The sequence below is a fragment of the Helicoverpa zea genome, chromosome 1 (assembly GCF_022581195.2).
Source record: "Helicoverpa zea isolate HzStark_Cry1AcR chromosome 1, ilHelZeax1.1, whole genome shotgun sequence".
NCBI classification, from domain to species: domain Eukaryota; kingdom Metazoa; phylum Arthropoda; class Insecta; order Lepidoptera; family Noctuidae; genus Helicoverpa; species Helicoverpa zea.
Window position 1 is genome coordinate 1,854,303 of NC_061452.1, and position 17,615 is coordinate 1,871,917.

At 35.6% G+C, this 17,615-nt stretch overlaps 4 non-coding genes across 4 annotated transcripts; all 4 read right to left on the reverse strand.

Moving 5' to 3' along the window:
* Positions 1–8,357: 8,357 nt before the first annotated feature.
* On the reverse strand, positions 8,358–8,429 carry Trnah-gug. Its single transcript has one exon. It is a non-coding gene; the product is annotated as a tRNA-His (tRNA).
* Positions 8,430–8,977: 548 nt separating this feature from the next.
* Positions 8,978–9,049, reverse strand: Trnah-gug. Its single transcript has one exon. It is a non-coding gene; the product is annotated as a tRNA-His (tRNA).
* Positions 9,050–11,270: 2,221 nt separating this feature from the next.
* Positions 11,271–11,342, reverse strand: Trnah-gug. Its single transcript has one exon. It is a non-coding gene; the product is annotated as a tRNA-His (tRNA).
* Positions 11,343–14,822: 3,480 nt separating this feature from the next.
* On the reverse strand, positions 14,823–14,894 carry Trnah-gug. Its single transcript has one exon. It is a non-coding gene; the product is annotated as a tRNA-His (tRNA).
* Between the last annotated feature and the right edge of the window lie 2,721 nt (positions 14,895–17,615).

Consider the following 17,615-nt stretch of genomic DNA (forward strand, 5'->3'; position numbering starts at 1 on the left):
TTCAGTGGAACTTTAGAAATAATGCCCTTAAAAAGTAATGTAATAATTTAATTTAAGACTGTCTGCGCGGTTAGTGGTCTCTTTCTCGTGTCCTACGGATACTACTTCGCACACTTGGGTAAAATTCTCATTCTCAATAGATTCATATTGAACCAGGGAGTTACTGAGATTAGCGCGTCCAGACCAACTCTTCAGCTCAATAATTCACAATGGATTTTCACTAATAAACACAACTTCAAAATTTCTATCATCTATCCAAGATCTGTAGCAATATGTGAGTAGATTACCAGGCAATCTCAGTCGTACACACGACGTCGCAATCCCATGTATATTCCATACATGAGCCAGTAATAATATTTGGCGTCGGCAAAGCAACATGCAATTCAATGCGCTAGTAATACGGTAGCGGAAAATATACTAATACATACTTGTATTTGCTTTTGCTAGGGAATAATGGATTTGATTTTAGATTTTGTTTGTGATTATATCAATGGTTTTCATCTGTCGGTGCAACGGGATGGTTCGAAAGAGTTACCGCGGCCCTGATACATAAAGGGCTTAAGAAGGAATAGGTGAGTTTTAAGAGTCTCACACTCCCTCACGCTGAACCCATAGCGGGTTGATCAAATAAATTAGGACACGATTCTAAAACTAATTGAAAACCAATATTTTTTTTATTTATTTATTTATTATCACAAACACGTTTTCTTACAATCTATGCTATAAATCTATGCTCCACAAAACCGTTTACACGGTTTGTCTGCGAATTGACACGAGAAAAAATATGCTTCCATTTTAAACCGACTTCCAAAAACGAGTACATTAATTATTAGTATTCACTGTTATTTATTAGATTGGTGATCATAATATTTTTTCACAGAAAAACACAGGACGCAACTAATTGCTAATACCTAACAGCACTCATCAGAGCCCAGCTGTGTTAGCACAAACTTATAAATCCGCGATTACGAGCCACATTAATTACACCCGCATAGGGATTTCTTCGTTGCAAGTAAAATAGCTTGAAGAAAACTAAACGCCCGCTAATAACTTGCAAACATTGCTCCATTAGTTAGACCTTGTTTAAAGCAGCCTTTTTACTGCAATGTTTCACTGTATATTTATTGCAACTATTTTTAAATTTAAGTTTTCTTGTTTTTCTGTTCTTGTAATAGAAAACTGTGATTTATATCCAGTAAGCGGCTTCATCCTTGCTAATATTATAATTGCAAAAGTTTGTTTGGGGCAATCAGACAAAAACTTTAGTTAATTGGACGCAGTTTGACAATGGACGCAGATATGTAAACTCTCTAATAACATAAATAATATTTAAAAATAAAACATACTTACTGAAGCAATTCACTAAAATCCTGTCCTAATTCTATAACTAATGCTTTCAGTCCAACGGTTTTCGTTAAAAATGTATTGCGAAAATAAAATTGTGGTTTGTTTGTCCCACCAATGTTTAGTATTCAAGGAGGTTGCTCTCAAAAGTTTTTATTTTTTTCAACATTTTCCTTAGCGGGAACAGGAATGAAAATTGTGGGAAGTGAACGAAGTTTCTGAAGGTTATGTAGGTCAGTCCTTTATCTAAATACGTGTTTAAGCAAAATATTCTATTAAAGATATCTTCTATTTTTCTTTTTTGCAAATAAAGAAATTCTATTCTAAGCACAATCTTGATTGCTTTTTTTTTAATGGTACTTATTTCACATTATTTTGTTAAGTTGTTTGTGTAAGATTAAACAAATCGAAGCTGTTTTGATGATGATTTAGTACTCATTTATTTAGCCTATTTATTTAACTTATTCATAAATAGTTTTGTCTGAAAGCTATGCAGTAAAACAAAATACATTAATAATTTAACCGCCAGTACAAAATATTATATTGTATGGGAATATTTAACGTATCGTCTTAGATATGCTTCTACCCGTGCGATCCCTGAAGACACCTTAAACCGACCCTGCCACATATGGCGAATAATATTTAATGATACATGCTTACTGTTGTTTCTTGCGGGTCTCACTATATTGATAATGACCTCGGCAATGAAATACTCTTTTTGCCTCGTGATATATACGCAGAAAACCTTGGTTGTTTGGCCAGTACCTTTGATACTGTGCAGTCTAGATTATGGCAAGCCCATGTAAAGAACACTTCACATTATAATTTGAGACGCAAGTTTGCCGAATTTAACGTTGGAGACATAGTCATGAAGCGCGCTTACTTTTTAAGTGATAAGGCAAATCGGTTTTCGAAAAAGTTAGCACCGAAATTTATTAAAGCTAAAATAATTGAAAAGAAGTCTCCCTTAGTTTATGTGCTGCAGGACATGTCAGGTAAAAACTTAGGATCTTGGCACATAAAAGACTTATAATTATTTGTCGGCAATAGATAATATTTTTTGTTCATCAATTTTAACTATTCAGTATTTTTTTCTTCAAGTTATCTTTTATCTTAATTTATTTATTATTTTAGTTCCCTCTCGCTTACTTTTCCACCTTCACTTGGAACTTCTATTTGTAAAGTGTCAAGTAAATAAGAATACTGGCACTTATAACAGTATGCAATTGTGCGTCAGTTATTTTAATAGATACTAAGAGTAACTGCTGCTGGAGTGTGTTTGAGAGATGTATGAATGAGTGTATTTTGGAAGAATAAACAAATAGTTTAGCAACATAGTTCGAGAACATGCGGATTTTGTCATTTTTTTTAGAGAAATAACAAAATCCTTGACTGTGAGCGGGGGTATTGTAACGTTGTACGTTAATGTCAACGTTTTAAAATACTTGCCTTTTGTTTTTAATCAAAATATTAATATAAGGTGGGTAGAAAAATAAATAAATAAATGTAATGTCTACCTACGGTTGCGTTTAGAAACGCGTACAATTATTTGTTTCGTTAGTTAAGTATTATTTATTTCTTTTACTAAACTGATTAACGTATTTTTAAATTCATATTTATTATAACAACTTGGGTCTAGAAATAAAAAATTGTAACTTAATCAAAACTTAAAAACAAACAGTACGTAGTCATTATCTGTATCGGTGCAACGGCAAGTTAAACCAAATTGGACTTCACGTCATTGTGATATGGTTTCGATTCTTTTACCTGGACTGCTGTACCAATGCAAATCGGATTCGTTCGCTACTCATTCACGGGCGTGTACCGTGAGGTTGGTTAGCTGCTTTAGCGACTCGACCATTTTTAAAATATCATCACGGAAGACACACGTTCACGCGCTCCTTACAAGCACTCACTTTTGCCAGTCCTTAGTGCGTGACGTTAATCGTGGTCTTAACGGTTTTATTTTATAATTTTGAAAACATATTTTTCAAATTTCGTTTAACTTATTCTCTATATTGTAGAATCAGTGCATCTCCCCGTATTGGGGTCCAAAGTTCGGGTTCAAAGTTCGGCTTAAACTCCGGGCCACGGCTGATCCGTTGGCCGAACGTCGACAGGCACCGAGAGGCACCGTGCACCGATTACCCTCTACCATACTGCATCACCATCTGCGGGTCGTCCACCCTGAAGCGCCTCCTCGGCTGAGCGTCATCACCGGACATCTCTCCACGTGAAGCCAGGACAGTGCTAGCGCGCTTTACCTCCATATAACAAAATTGATTTTGCTGACGGGCATTCGAATCGCGACCTTGGAAATAAATTTTTATGTTCACAATGTGGGGTTTAATTTAAAATCTAAACCGTCCACACGCTAAACGTGACAAGGTGTACTTATTTTTAAGTACAGAAGTATTTCTTTACTTTTACTTTATTTTGTTGAAAAAAGTCATATTTTAGAGTCGAGTGCAAGAAGAAGACACATTATAATTTATGTTGAGTTAACTGAACTGAAATTAATAAATACATTTGATAAAAAAATACCCACATATTAAGAAACAATGTTAGAATTGGCAAAGCATTTTCCATGTAACTGTTGCTAAAATCGGTGACATCAAAATACCTAGAATCTAGGAACGTAAGTTTTTTCTTTCTTTTAACAAATCCCAATTAGTAGAGATCCGATACGATATCAGGATTCTGTCGTCCGTCGCAAGAGCACTAGAGTGCAGAATGTCAGCGCCTGCAGTAAATTATACTGCAACGTGAAGGAGATTGCGACGCCTGCACGTTTAGTCACAGCAAAGTTGTATATTCATGATTCTTATCATGACAAAGAATATTGTTATTGGTGTATTGTTGTGTTTTGTAATTGGTAAAAAATGCTCAATCCTTCTCCGTGCGAGAGGAGGCCTGTGCCCAGGAGTGGGACGATAAAAAGGCTGTAACAAAAGAAATACCATGGATTATATCAAACTCTATATGGTATCGTTTTACAATTTGTTTGAGAAATTGACTACTTTTTCTGCAGAAAAATACATTATATAATATACACAAATAATTTTATTCGTATATTTATTCCCAAATTATTTTCTTGTGAAACAACACGACAATAACACATTGACACACAAAAGCTAACCGCCTACTTCATATCGCATTGCAACGTAGCGCACCTCACGGCAATAGTGTGTTCAAACTCCATTGATTAATTCAAGCTCATGCTTGGCTGTAGTTGGCAGGCACTTTATACACGACAATAATGGCTCACTTGATCAAAGCCATAGTTAATGAGTATGTACAATCATGCGCTTTGGTTCAGAACTACGCTCAGAAATATATGTACTTCGGTAATTTTTTAATAAGAGCTCTTTGTATGAAGACACAAATTTTGAGACTGTTTTCCCATGCTTTCCACATACGTTCCAGTGAACTTCTACCCAGACAAAATGTAGCCTATGTTACTCAGGAATAGAGTTGCTTTCTAATAGTGAACAATTTTTTCAAATCGGTTCAGCAGTTTTGGAGTACAAAACTTTAGGGTACAAACAAACAAAAACAATTACGAATATCATTATTAGATTTGTATAATATTATACCATATAGTATATGATCACAAGGTTTTAAGAATCCTGTAAATCAAGGGGGTTTAAAAGTTTTTCTATAGTATTTGGAAACCAATACATAAATGCTGCGAAATCTGGTCTACCGCTAAAATGCTTACGCTGCTGCTGCTGCAGCACGTGCTAAAATAGCTGAAAGTGCTAATAATAAAAAAGCCGAATGTGTTAATTCATGGCAGCTTTTTTCATTTTATCGAAATAGCTTCGTTTGGAATTTCATATCGTGCAGAACAAAAAATCGAGTTTTTCATAGATTGTTCCAGAATATACTTATATATATTATATCTACTATATAAAAATAAGTCCGGTTTTCCTCCCTGACGCTATAACTCCAGAACGCACGAACCGATTTCCACGGTTTTGCATTCGTTGGAAAGGTCTCGGGCTCCGTGAGGTTTATAGTAAAGAAAATTCAGGAATAATGAAATGTTACATAAAACGAATCTGGTGGCGAAACGGAGTTCGCCGGGTCTGCTAGTATACTTATATAATTTAGTTGTACGGTGATGTATTTTTAAATGAAAAGAATGACTTGTAAGTAATAAGTAGCTAAGTTGTTCAGGTAGGCATTTGATTGTATTTTTGAATTTGTCAAGCAGTTCGTAATAACAAACTTATAATCACCACTTTAACGATATGAAAGTACTTTTATCAGGCAAACTAATAAACGAACAGACCTGTCTCAGAACGAAAACAAAAAAAAAAAAACAGTACGAAAACGTAATAAATAAACTTAAGTCAGAAATCTCTAACAGCTAACTAGAAAATGAAGGAACAACGTCTAACTTATAAAAACAAAGACTATCTTTTAAAATCACTGAAACCCTCGCAGACCAATACATCTTTTGTAGAAGTACCTTTCAAACAATGTTTGTGTAAAATTATCAGATTTATAAATGCGTAGGATGTGAGTTTCTTTGTAACATTATCTTGCAAAAATTGTTAAAGGAATTTTGAGGAAAAATAAACAAAGCATTGGTTGGCTTTAATTAGTTTTGTCAACAGGTTTTCAGTAGTTTCTTGAAGTCGAAATTTTAAGTTTATAATCCTTACTAATATTATGAATGTGAAAGTAGCTTTGTCTATACGGGTTTTACGCCAAAACTACTGACCTAATCTAAATGAAACACATAGTCGTCCCAGCTGTCATTGAACATCCTTGGCAGTCGTTACGGGTAGTCAGAAGCCAGTAAGTCTGACACCAGTCTAACCAAGGGGTATTGGGTTGCCCGGGTAACTGGGTTGAGGGAGTCAGATAGAGCAGTCGCTCCTTGTAAAGCACTGGTACTCAGCTGAATCCGGTTAGACTCGAAGCCGACCCCAACATAGTTGGGAAGAGGCTCGGAGGATGAGTCTAGAATTAAAAGCCTAGGCTTGTTGTATAATAGGATATTTTTTATCCAAGTGCGGAAAGTTCCTCTGTAACTGCGGGGAACAGGTAGTTAAATATAAAAAAACCCCAATAACTTTTTTAAACGTGCGTGCAAATCCTGTAGAATATCATGAACCTCTCTGTTACCTCGTAAAGTAATTAACCAGCCAACTAATTAACGTTTTTATGCTCCTAAACAAAGCCGCAGTGCCGTCGACAAAATAATTTACTTATAACGAAGTAATTAGGTGTCTGACTAAATTGTCGGATTATGAGGGAAACGCTCGAATAAATTAATATTCTGTTTATAGGGAGTTTGGTTAGAAAATTATGTTCGGTTTCATTTTCGGTTTAAATATTTATTGTTAAGTAAATAGTTAAAGAAGAAAACATAGTCAAATAATATTTACATTATGCAACGGACTATATTAAAAAGGAATTTCATTATGTGTCTTCAAAAATATTCTAGGTTACTGATAATTCAATTTTTATCAAAAACTCACTGGGTCACACCCAGTACCTTCTTGTGTTTTCGGGTTACCCAGGCATGGGTAGCCCTTCTATGTAAAACACAGGTAACTCGTCTGCATCCAGTCAGACTGGAAGCCGATTCGAGCCGGCTGGGTGGACCTATGGATATTTTGTTCCTTAAACTACGAGGATATCTTCATTTCACAGAAATGTCTAGAAACTATCTGGTGTAAGCGTGTCAACAGCACAATTCTATGTCCAATACATTATCTACAAGATAGTAAGTAATTTAAGTTAGTTCAACTTGTATAGAAATGGAAGACGGATCGCTCTCCAGTGAACTTTAAGACGGCTAACGGGCTTGAGATATTATTTTGCAACTGCTTTAATAAATTAGTATTACGTGGTATTTATTTTACAAAAGATACTGGTATTAATTTAAAAATATGTGTGTAAAGCATAATTGTGTTCCCTCAATATTATGACTAGATATCTCCGTCTGTCTGTCTGACTATGACCTACGCCTAAACAATATTTAACCGAATTATATTGGTACACAAATAGTCTAGAGCCTGAGAAATTACATAGGCTAGGTACTTTTTATTTGAGTGCATAAAGCAGGTCCCATAGGAACGCGCGTGCAGCCGCTGGAATGTATAAATATCTGCATATTAAAATCGTGTTCCTTACAAAAATAAATAAATCATTATTACATTTCTAAATTAGGTACATAGCTGCTAAATAAATTACCCACTATACTATTAAGGCGCCTTCAAATTAACCACAAACTGCCTTAAAACTATAAGTTACAAGTCCACAGACGCAAAGTGGTGGGATTAAAAATCTCTTTGTAGTAAAAGTTAGCATTAAACATTATGCGACAATCTTGCAGCCCCGGCTTATCTAGTTAAACCGCTGATCCTAGCAGAGTGGAAAGCTTTTAAAGTTTTATACTTTTACCCCCTTACTTATAAAATCTCTCATCACCTTCTAAGCAACATTTTAACTAATCACTGCTTAAAGTCTTAAGTAGTGATTAAATGTTAGTTAAGACATGCTTAAGCAACGTTTATAAGTAAGAATTTTCTTAAACAGCCCTTAAGTATTACTTATATTTAATTCACGTTTATAAGTAAGGCTGATAGGGTTTATTTTAGGAAATTGTTAAGTATACGCTGCATGTTGTACAGCGAAGAAATGAAAAAGTGGTGGTAAAACTACTAACAATAGGTCTTTATAAGGAATTATAGAAAGAAACAGCCGTTCTAGGACGAATAAAAGAAATTGTTGAAAATCCTTGTTTAAAAACGTCGTAGCTTAGACGACTGGTACTTACCACCTTGACTTAACCAAAGGCGAAAAATATAATGATATTACTGTCGAAATAATTATAAGAAAAAAGAAAAAAACAATGATATAAATAATAATAACAAACAATGAATTCTAACACAACATTAAGTACGGTTTAAATCTCTGAGGACATCTAGCTACGCCGTAGCGCGTAGCCGTTCGTAGCAAAAAAATCTACTCCGCCGCGACAGTGAGTACACTGCCGTGACCAGGATTCGAACCTGGGTTACTACGGCCACAACGTAGGGTCCTAACCACTAGACGATCACGGCTGTCGGAGCTGGTGACTGTGATACCGAAATTTTACATTTTAATCGGAAACTGGAGCACTTTCACTTGCAATAACGGCTTGCGCAAGAGTTTAAGAGACGTAATTTTAACACTTCTTGTGCCTAAAGACCAATTTGTAGTCCATTGGTGGCTTTAAATACTGCTTAGGGTTACCCTAAGCAGTATTTGTTGGCAAAGACATGGTGCAGTGGTTGTGATACACGACCAAGTACCTAGTTCTTTTCTAACTCAATTAACTATTAAAAAGTAGCATATAATAATCTCCATATACGAGTATTATACAACTGTATAATCTTAATTTGCTGGTAGGGTTCTCATTCACCGATTGCTCATACCACTAATCAAAACCTCAACTATTTACTTATATACTTCTGAACCCAGGACTGGCATCCTTGATTTCCCTACTTCGTTAATAAAGGGAACCCAAAATACAACCATCTTTTGATAAGTACAGCTGAGCAATACTGTGCTTAAGAGCATTATCTGAATATTTAAAAAAAAATCTGCTCCGCCGCGACAGTGAGTACACTGCCGTGACCAGGATTCGAACCTGGGTTACTACGGCCACAACGTAGGGTCCTAACCACTAGACGATCACGGCTGTCAGAGCTGGTGAGAAAGCCACTGAATTATAAGGCTTTATTTCGTTTAAAATGCAACACTTTCACTGAAAATTCGTCACAGTTTGCGCAAGAGACTTAAATGGACGGTCATTGCAAGTGGATAACAAAAAAGTGTTAAATGTTATTCAAGTAACTAAGTAATCAAATCTTGTGCCTGGTGCTATGATGAATAACACATAGCGTTGAGCGACGCATATTATTTTCATCATCAACGAAACATTAATGTCAACATTTCAGCAAATTGCTTCATTTACTTAGGAATTATGTCCTATCAACAGATTTTCAAAAGGAAAATGAGTACTTTTAGAAGTTTCTATGTCGAAACATTAACAAAGTTCAACTGCATTTTTAATATATTTGGCATTATTAAAATTGATCAATTCATCGTAGTACAAAGACCAAGTCTCATTAAAAGATAAACAGCGCACTGCTAACGAAGTATAATTTTCGCTTATGAATATAAGCACCTATTTCAAGTCATTTCAAAAAAATACCTTCATTTCCTACCATCTCCTCCGACATATAATACGACGACGAATGTAAGAAGAAATATAATAATGTCAGAAGCATATGTTCCAATTTTCGTACCTGAATGAATAGACAGGAAGCCAATATGGAAGTCGGATCCGAATTTTCCGCGTCAATAAAAACTCCCATAGAAATAATATAAGAAAAGGATCTTCAACAAAAGCTATGGAAAAGAAATACATATTTTATTTTGTTCGTATTCAGTAACGATGTGACGTTTTTTTGCAAAGACTGTTTGAGAAAAACAATATTTTACATGTAATTGTGTGTTTCTATTACCTACCCCGTATTTTTTTCCGTCAATTAGTATGCCTAATTTAGCTGTAACATGCAGCAAGGTATGGTGTATATTCAGTGTGATATTATGGAAAGCCTATATAAGAAAAGACTTATAACTCGCAGTGGGATATTAAACGCTGAATATATTGATAAACCAGATAAACTAAAAAAAAATATTTATGAACATTTAAATGCCTGTCGTGAAAATATTATTTTCAAATCACAAACAGAATTTTCAATTTCAGTATTTTCGTAATAAAAAAATATTATAAAGGTTACGAGTTCAAATATTTAAATTGATGTTACCGATAAGGTCGGCCAATATTTGATCAAGTGATTGGCAACGTCACAAACATTGTGAATTAAGCCCAGTTCGTGCTTCCATGTAACTAGAGCTTTCCATATGTGTACTATATTATGGAGAACAAAATGATTAGCGGAGATGTCGTAACGCAAAATCTCCTAAGAAAGTAGCGCGCCAAAATGTGGGTGTTCAGGGGACGAGGAACATTACTAGCTCCACTCTAACACGCCTAATTTAGAACTCACCCATTATTTTCAGAATAAAATCACCAATCATTGACAGGTTGGTTTTGATTTGACAAGGAACCCGAATGAGTTCTAGTAACTGATCACGCCTACCGTACGTTACATTGACCTACAAGAAGGCGCTTGACTTACCTTCCTTATGCCATCTCCGTTATTTCTCCTTCATCCGTGGTCTACATGGGTCTGTTGACAAAGGTTGGGTGGGTTTGGCCGCAAACATTATAATGTGTGGGATATGTAAATGACCTTGTTTTGCATTTGTGAAGATTGGACTGAGTGAATTAATACGTCCGCGTTAATGTTTGATGAAGGAGTCCCAATTATGCAGGAGACCATCCCAAGACTGAGTTCTGGGAAATTGGGCACCTACCTGAAATACGTACCTAGTTGTTGCCAGAAAATACAATAATCATATACGAGTAAACAATGGTAATAATAACAGTTTTAAGGCTTTGAACATCCTCGGTCATAGTCACAATAAAATACTATTCTTTGTCGAACGCTTGGTGTCCAAAGTGCTTGCAACTCAGAAGACTTTATATGTCAGAATACTTTTTATGGACATTTCAGTAAGAAATCCTACTTGAAATTTTTTTACAAGTGGCCCAGCTGAAGCACGCTTACAACATTGAATCATCTGAAAACAATAAAAGTTATGATTACGAGACTGAAATGAAATATTTGCGGTCGTTAAATTACACATACGCTCCCTTGTAATCCCTAAGGATTGAGGCCTAATTGAAACTGGCATAAAACCGCGCAAATATCTAACATAAATATTCATTTCGAAATTAAAATATTAAAATGTAAAAAAGATATGCTCCGCCGCGACAGTGAGTACACTGCCGTGACCAGGATTCGAACCTGGGTTACTACGGCCACAACGTAGGGTCCTAACCACTAGACGATCACGGCTGTCGGAGCTGGTGACAAAAGTGCCGAAAATTGCGATCTCTTTGCTTGAAAGTCACTGAAGCGAAACCACTTTCACTACTTGGTGTTGGTTTTACAACACTTTTTGGCAAAAATGTTCATTCATTAATTGTGTACCTGATAATGTTGTAATTGAAGTGCCAATAGCCTACAAGTCAGTAGTTTGGATGACGTACACGGGAGGTGCTAGGTTCAATTCCCGTCAAGAGCAATTTTTTCCTGTAAACTGCAGTAATGCATAGAAGTAGTTTTAAGTACTTTTTTAATTAAGTACGTTGCCAGCCTTTTTATACGCTGAGTATGAGATTTCAAATGGGAAGAAAACAGACAGGTACTCTCACCACACCATCAAAAAAAACTTTATTTCCCTGCATTAAAAACCACCTCTATAGCACACATACAAGCCATTTGAAAATAAAACCAGTAATTGAAAAGCTATCCTCCATCACACAGCCATTAGGGTTCCGCAAATAAAACAGCTCTAACTACCACCTACCTACGGGTTCCGTACCAAGAGTTAGTGCATTTTTACTGTTTTACAGTTTATAGCCTCAATAACCGAGTCTGGGATTACCAGGTGAAAGGCAAACTGATGGTTTGATGGTAGTAATTAGCGAACACCATTAAAAAGGTATCGGTGGCATACAACCTTTATGGTGCTCGTAAAAATATATGGTCTCCGTTGATTAAAAAGGTTGTAAATAGTGTGACGTCAGATATGTTCAGGTTTGTTGTAGTTGGGGTATTTTTTAGTTAACTGTTCCAATAGTAATCAAAGCAGCATAGAGGCTCCTTTTGAAGAAATCACATTGCGTCTATAGGAGACTTAATTTTGGTAAGGAAATTACGCTTCACCAAAATGTTTTCAATCACATAAAAAAACATGAGAAGATAAAATTTTCAGAACATAATTAGTTACCTAATAATAATCTAAGGTTCAAGATGATCTCTTTATCAGCTGATGTCAGTACAACAAACGAGGGGCACACCCTCGTTTTTTAATTAGTACTCTTGTTCACGATTTGCATATAGCTCACAAATAGTAAGTATCTTTTGCTGTCTACTACTGGACTGCAAGAGCCCCGAAGCTATACCACAAAAAATCCCGCCAGTTTCGGGCATGAAAAATTCAGAAATGTAATGTGTGTGTGAAAGTACTATAGTTCGGCCATTCAGAGAATGCGTTCCTGACACGTCGCGATTGAACTGACGACGTAACTTTGCAATGGCGTTGCAGTTACGATAAAAATATTTTTGCTGGTTGTTTACCGTTTTAACAATTGAGGAGCATTAAAACAACATTATTATATCAATAATCAATGAATGTTATAATTTTGTGCCAAACTGAGTGTCAAATAACTTGGTAAACAATATTTTTCTAAATCTATACTGCGCTATTACAAGGTTATGTCAGCGGTTTATATTTTGTAGTGCTGTGCTAAAAATAACAGGCAAGTATCGTAATCTGTTCTTATACAGTTATAATATAAAATAATACGTTTTGATTTTCTTTTTAAGAATTGGAAAATAATGGACTATAAGACTTAATTATAACGTTTATGAAATATAAAAATAAAGCTATGACCAAACCGCATTTTTATACTTAGATTAAAAATGGTAACCCCAAATGGCGTTATGGGCCGCCATTTTGTGACGCTAAAACAGTCGTCCGTTGTCGTTTCGTGCGCATAGACCACGTTTTTCAAGTGTTTTCGATCTGTTTTTATTTGATTACCCGTCTTTTGTTAGACCGAGATATCAGGATTGATTCTGTTATTGATAATAATATAATTATACATGTAGGCGAAGATGATGATGAAGACACCACCTCCTCAAGCAAATCGGAGTCTGATTAATATTCTGTTCGCACATTCAATTCAATGTACTTGTAACAAAGAATAAATAAAACAATTTTATTATATGAATATTACCTTTTTTTGGTTTCCACTTAAATAACTAAAATATAAAACAAATGATTCCGCCAATTTAAAACGAAAATAATCTTAAAATAATGCGGCGGTTCATTTTGAAGGAACGGTAACGAACTCAGTGTTATGTTGTGCCCATCACTAGTCGTGACTAACTGATAGGTGTCAGGAACGCATTCTCTGAACGGCCGAAGTATACAATACAGTTTATCAGCAATACAATACAAAACAAAATATTAGTATACAATATAATTCTAAAGCAGCAAACCTTTTAGGTACAGAGAATAAATTATCATCCACAAGCATGACAGATTAAACCACATACCAAAGCTGAGATAATCCGAACAATGAAAATATTATCTTGAACAAAACCTTCGTCTTTACCAAAACGTTATTTATTTCTACACAAAGAGGGTAAAAGGACCAAATTCGTATATTTGTGTCATGGACAACAAAATGAGTAGCGGAGATGTCATAACGCAAAATATCTTAAGAAAGTAGCGCGCCAAAATGCGAGTGTTAGGGGGACGACGAACGTTACTAGCTCCACTCGTACACGCCTTCAACGGAACTCGCCTATTATTTTCAAAATAAATCAACAATCAATCAAGACTTATCTTAGACAGATAGGTTTTGATTTGACAAAGAACCCGGACGACGTCTCGTTAGCTTTAGTAACTGATTACTCCACGGGCCTGCAAGAAGGCGCCTAACTTATCTTCCTTATGACATCTCCGCTGTCTTTCCTTCCTCCATGTTTTGTATTGAGGTCAAAGGTCGCAAACATTGGGATTACTTTAGTAACTTTTATGGTTTATTTACAACGGTATCATATGAAAAGATGGCTGTGATTTAATGTTCGCTTTTTGTCATAATATAGGAAAAAACGTTAATATTTATAACAGTTTGTCACTTCGTTTCTTCCGAATTGCTTCTTAGGAAATTTCAAGCAAATATGTAGGCACTCATTTACTTGCGTAGTGCTCTTAACATAACTTTTGTTATCTTATAGAAGAAAAAAATCTATTTGCATGATTGCCTGACTCACACTTGGCCAGTTTCCAAAAGTCTTATTAAATATAGAGTTATAATTTTCTTCCATTTTATGTGTGTTTATCTGTAAGACATTTATCGTATGTCTCAATTAGTCATAATCTCATTAATTGAATAAGATAAAAGTACCGTAATCAGACTTAATCGCATTATATAACTGACTAAAACACGGTTTCTCTGGTTCCCGATAAAGTGTCATTTAGTTATCTGATAATCAATGGTATCTGCCAGATAGAGGCTGCTTATAATTTCTGCCAGCATGCTATCGCCCTGTGAAACCAAAAGCTATAGTATATCTGTCGGATAAGTTCATGATAGATTATCAGAGACTTTATCAGTAACTGATGAAACTGGCCATAAACATTGAAATTTCAGTAAAATTGCTATTTCTATCACTTACTTTACAGTAATAGTTACAAGTTTACTTTAAAATACACTAAAAACCTCAAAAACTTAAGCTCCGCCGCGACAGTGTGTACACTGCCGTGACCAGGATTCGAACCTGGGTTACTACGGCCACAACGTAGGGTCCTAACCACTAGACGATCACGGCTGTCGGAGCTGGTGACAAGACTGCCGAAAATTGCCATCGGATTAAAAAACTGGAGCAATTACTTTCGCAATTTGTCACGGTATGCGCAAGAGATGCAAAAAACTCGTTTATGCAGTAACTGTATCGATAAAGTAATTTCAAAGAGTTTTTAACAAGATGTAAATTGTACTGGTTTCATACCAAGACATCAAAAAAGGTTAGGTCTCCAAAAATAGGCCATCTTTAATTTTGAAATAAAGAAACACTACACCCATTTTATATTTTCAGCTTCTTTGGAGGCTCCATGACCCAAATCTAAGTCATATAACAAAATTGAACACCAGCATTGATATCCCTTACTCCAACACTCGTAAATATTTACAAGGATCCTTTTCCATACTTATGTGACTACGGCTATTATTTTTACTATGATTTTTCGGGACCCTTCATAAAAAATATCCTCACGTGGCCTATCTTCATACTATCAGGCTCTTAACACTGTTATCTGAACTACCTTTACGTTCAAAGACTTTCAATTACCCGTGAAAATTGGAGATTGGTACACTCGCACCAGGTACTCGAACTCACGATGGCTTGAATATATTTATTTAAGCAATTGTCGCCCTTAGGACTTAGCAGTAAGCGTGAGTTTTGTGTGATGAATTTCGTGAAGTGGATGGCACTTATTGGAATGCTCGTAGCCCTTATGTGTGAAGTGGAAGGCACGTGGGGTTGTACGTTCTTGAGATTTGTTATTTAGTTAATAAAGTTAAATATACGTGACTATTAGAATTCTATTGCAATAAATATTGTAATTTTGATTGAAGGTCCTCCCTTGAGAATGTAAAGAAATTATCAGACTTTTAATGGTTTTGTAACTTTAAGGGACAGGGTGGGTGGTCAGACATACTATTTATTTTTGCATTAAGATCTTCATAATTCACTATGGTGCAAACTCAATAAGGATAATGAATGTTTAATACAGCAAAAGGATTTTAAAGAGAAATATTTCCATGAACAGTAGCCATTTTATAAAAGCTCCATTAATTTGTCTGCCATTTGAAATTCTTAGCCAAGAGAAAATAGCAATCTAGATTAGAACTAGTCTAGGATTCCTGTATCCCTATGCAATTAACTAGCTATCTAACAGTGTTTAAAAACGATTGCAATCTTGCAACTACGTTATGTCTGCTAGAGATTGCTATTAATACATTAAAGAGTTTGTAGTCTTCCATGTGGTCTTATAAAGAAGATATAAATTAATGAGCATCATTTATTTTCAATACTTGCAAACTCTTGGTTGTGTTTATTTTTGCCACTGGCAATTCAGCTTAGTAATTCAAACTTACCTGATGACCTGGATGCCTATAACCCTGATTGGTGGGAGGTCTCAAAAGACCGAGAGGTGTGGAGGCAAACTGGGGAGGCCTTTGCCCAGCAGTGGGACAGTACGGGCTAAGAACAAAAAAATCAAACTTTGGGATGAAAAGACTAAATAACTACATCAAATTTATAATTTAAAAAATATAAGGAACATGCAATTAAGAGCAAAAGCATTGATCATTTCGTCACTTACTTATATTTTCAGGAGTGGTGTTTGAATTAAATGGGGAGTCCATATCCCGATCCCCATACATCTTATAGGTGTGTAAAAAGATACACTCAAGTTAAGAAAGTTAACTGAAGCGTCAACAAGGAAAACTTTAAAGAAAGGAAAACTTGTGACGTGTAAAGCTTACCCTAGCTTAGCTTAGCTTTGAGAGGATTACCAAATGACGCGTGCCACTCGGATATCTATATCGTAGCTGTGAAGTGCCCAAGTTATCACTTTATTTTCACCAAGTTCTTGAAAAATAGTGATAAGTTGCACTAACTCGCATTGAGCAAGCGTGGTGATTAACGTTCAATCCTTCTCCGTGTGAGAGGAGGCCTGTGCCCAGCAGTGGGACGATAAAAAGGCTGCAACGACGAACGACGAAGTGTGATAAGTTATAATTTTTGACAATTCTAACTGAATGTTGAATCAAAAGGTTTACACATAAGGTACTAGTAGTAATTAAGGCATCAAAAATTCGGGACTATAATGTAAAATCTGCCCTTTACAACAGTAAATAGGAGCTAGCTATACCAAAAGACAAGTACCTAGACTAATTCGAGGATATACCTGTGATAATAAACATTACTATTTAATTACAAATGTTTCTTGATAGCTTTGGCAGATGAATAGATTAGTGCGAACTTATGACTTCTCGGGTATCTATGGGCAATGATAATCTCCCATTAAAATGAATTACATAGGAAATTACAATAAAATTCATTAGGAGACATGTCGCCTCGTTTTCCCATATCACCGTTCACGTATCGACAGAGATGATGCATAGAAAATTAGAGATAATTAAGGAAACATACCATACCTGATTATCATAATTCCCCAAATGCCATGTAAATAGTATATTTACCTAGTTACACTGCCATCACCATGAAATTGAGGTCAGATACCGCGGCACGGACGTCGAGGATTAGCAACCGCAATGTACACGGGATGCGGATGTCCTATCGAGCGAGAAATTGCTCCAACCTGCGGCCCGCTGTGTTTATGTAAATATATTGTGTGGAGACTGAGATACTGGGTAAGAAGGGTTAAGGTATAAAAGTGCAGCTACTGCAGTTGAGGGTTGATGACGTCAGCATAAAGCTTCTAAGAGGAATTTTGCTCAATTTATACAGACAAATAAAAATGCT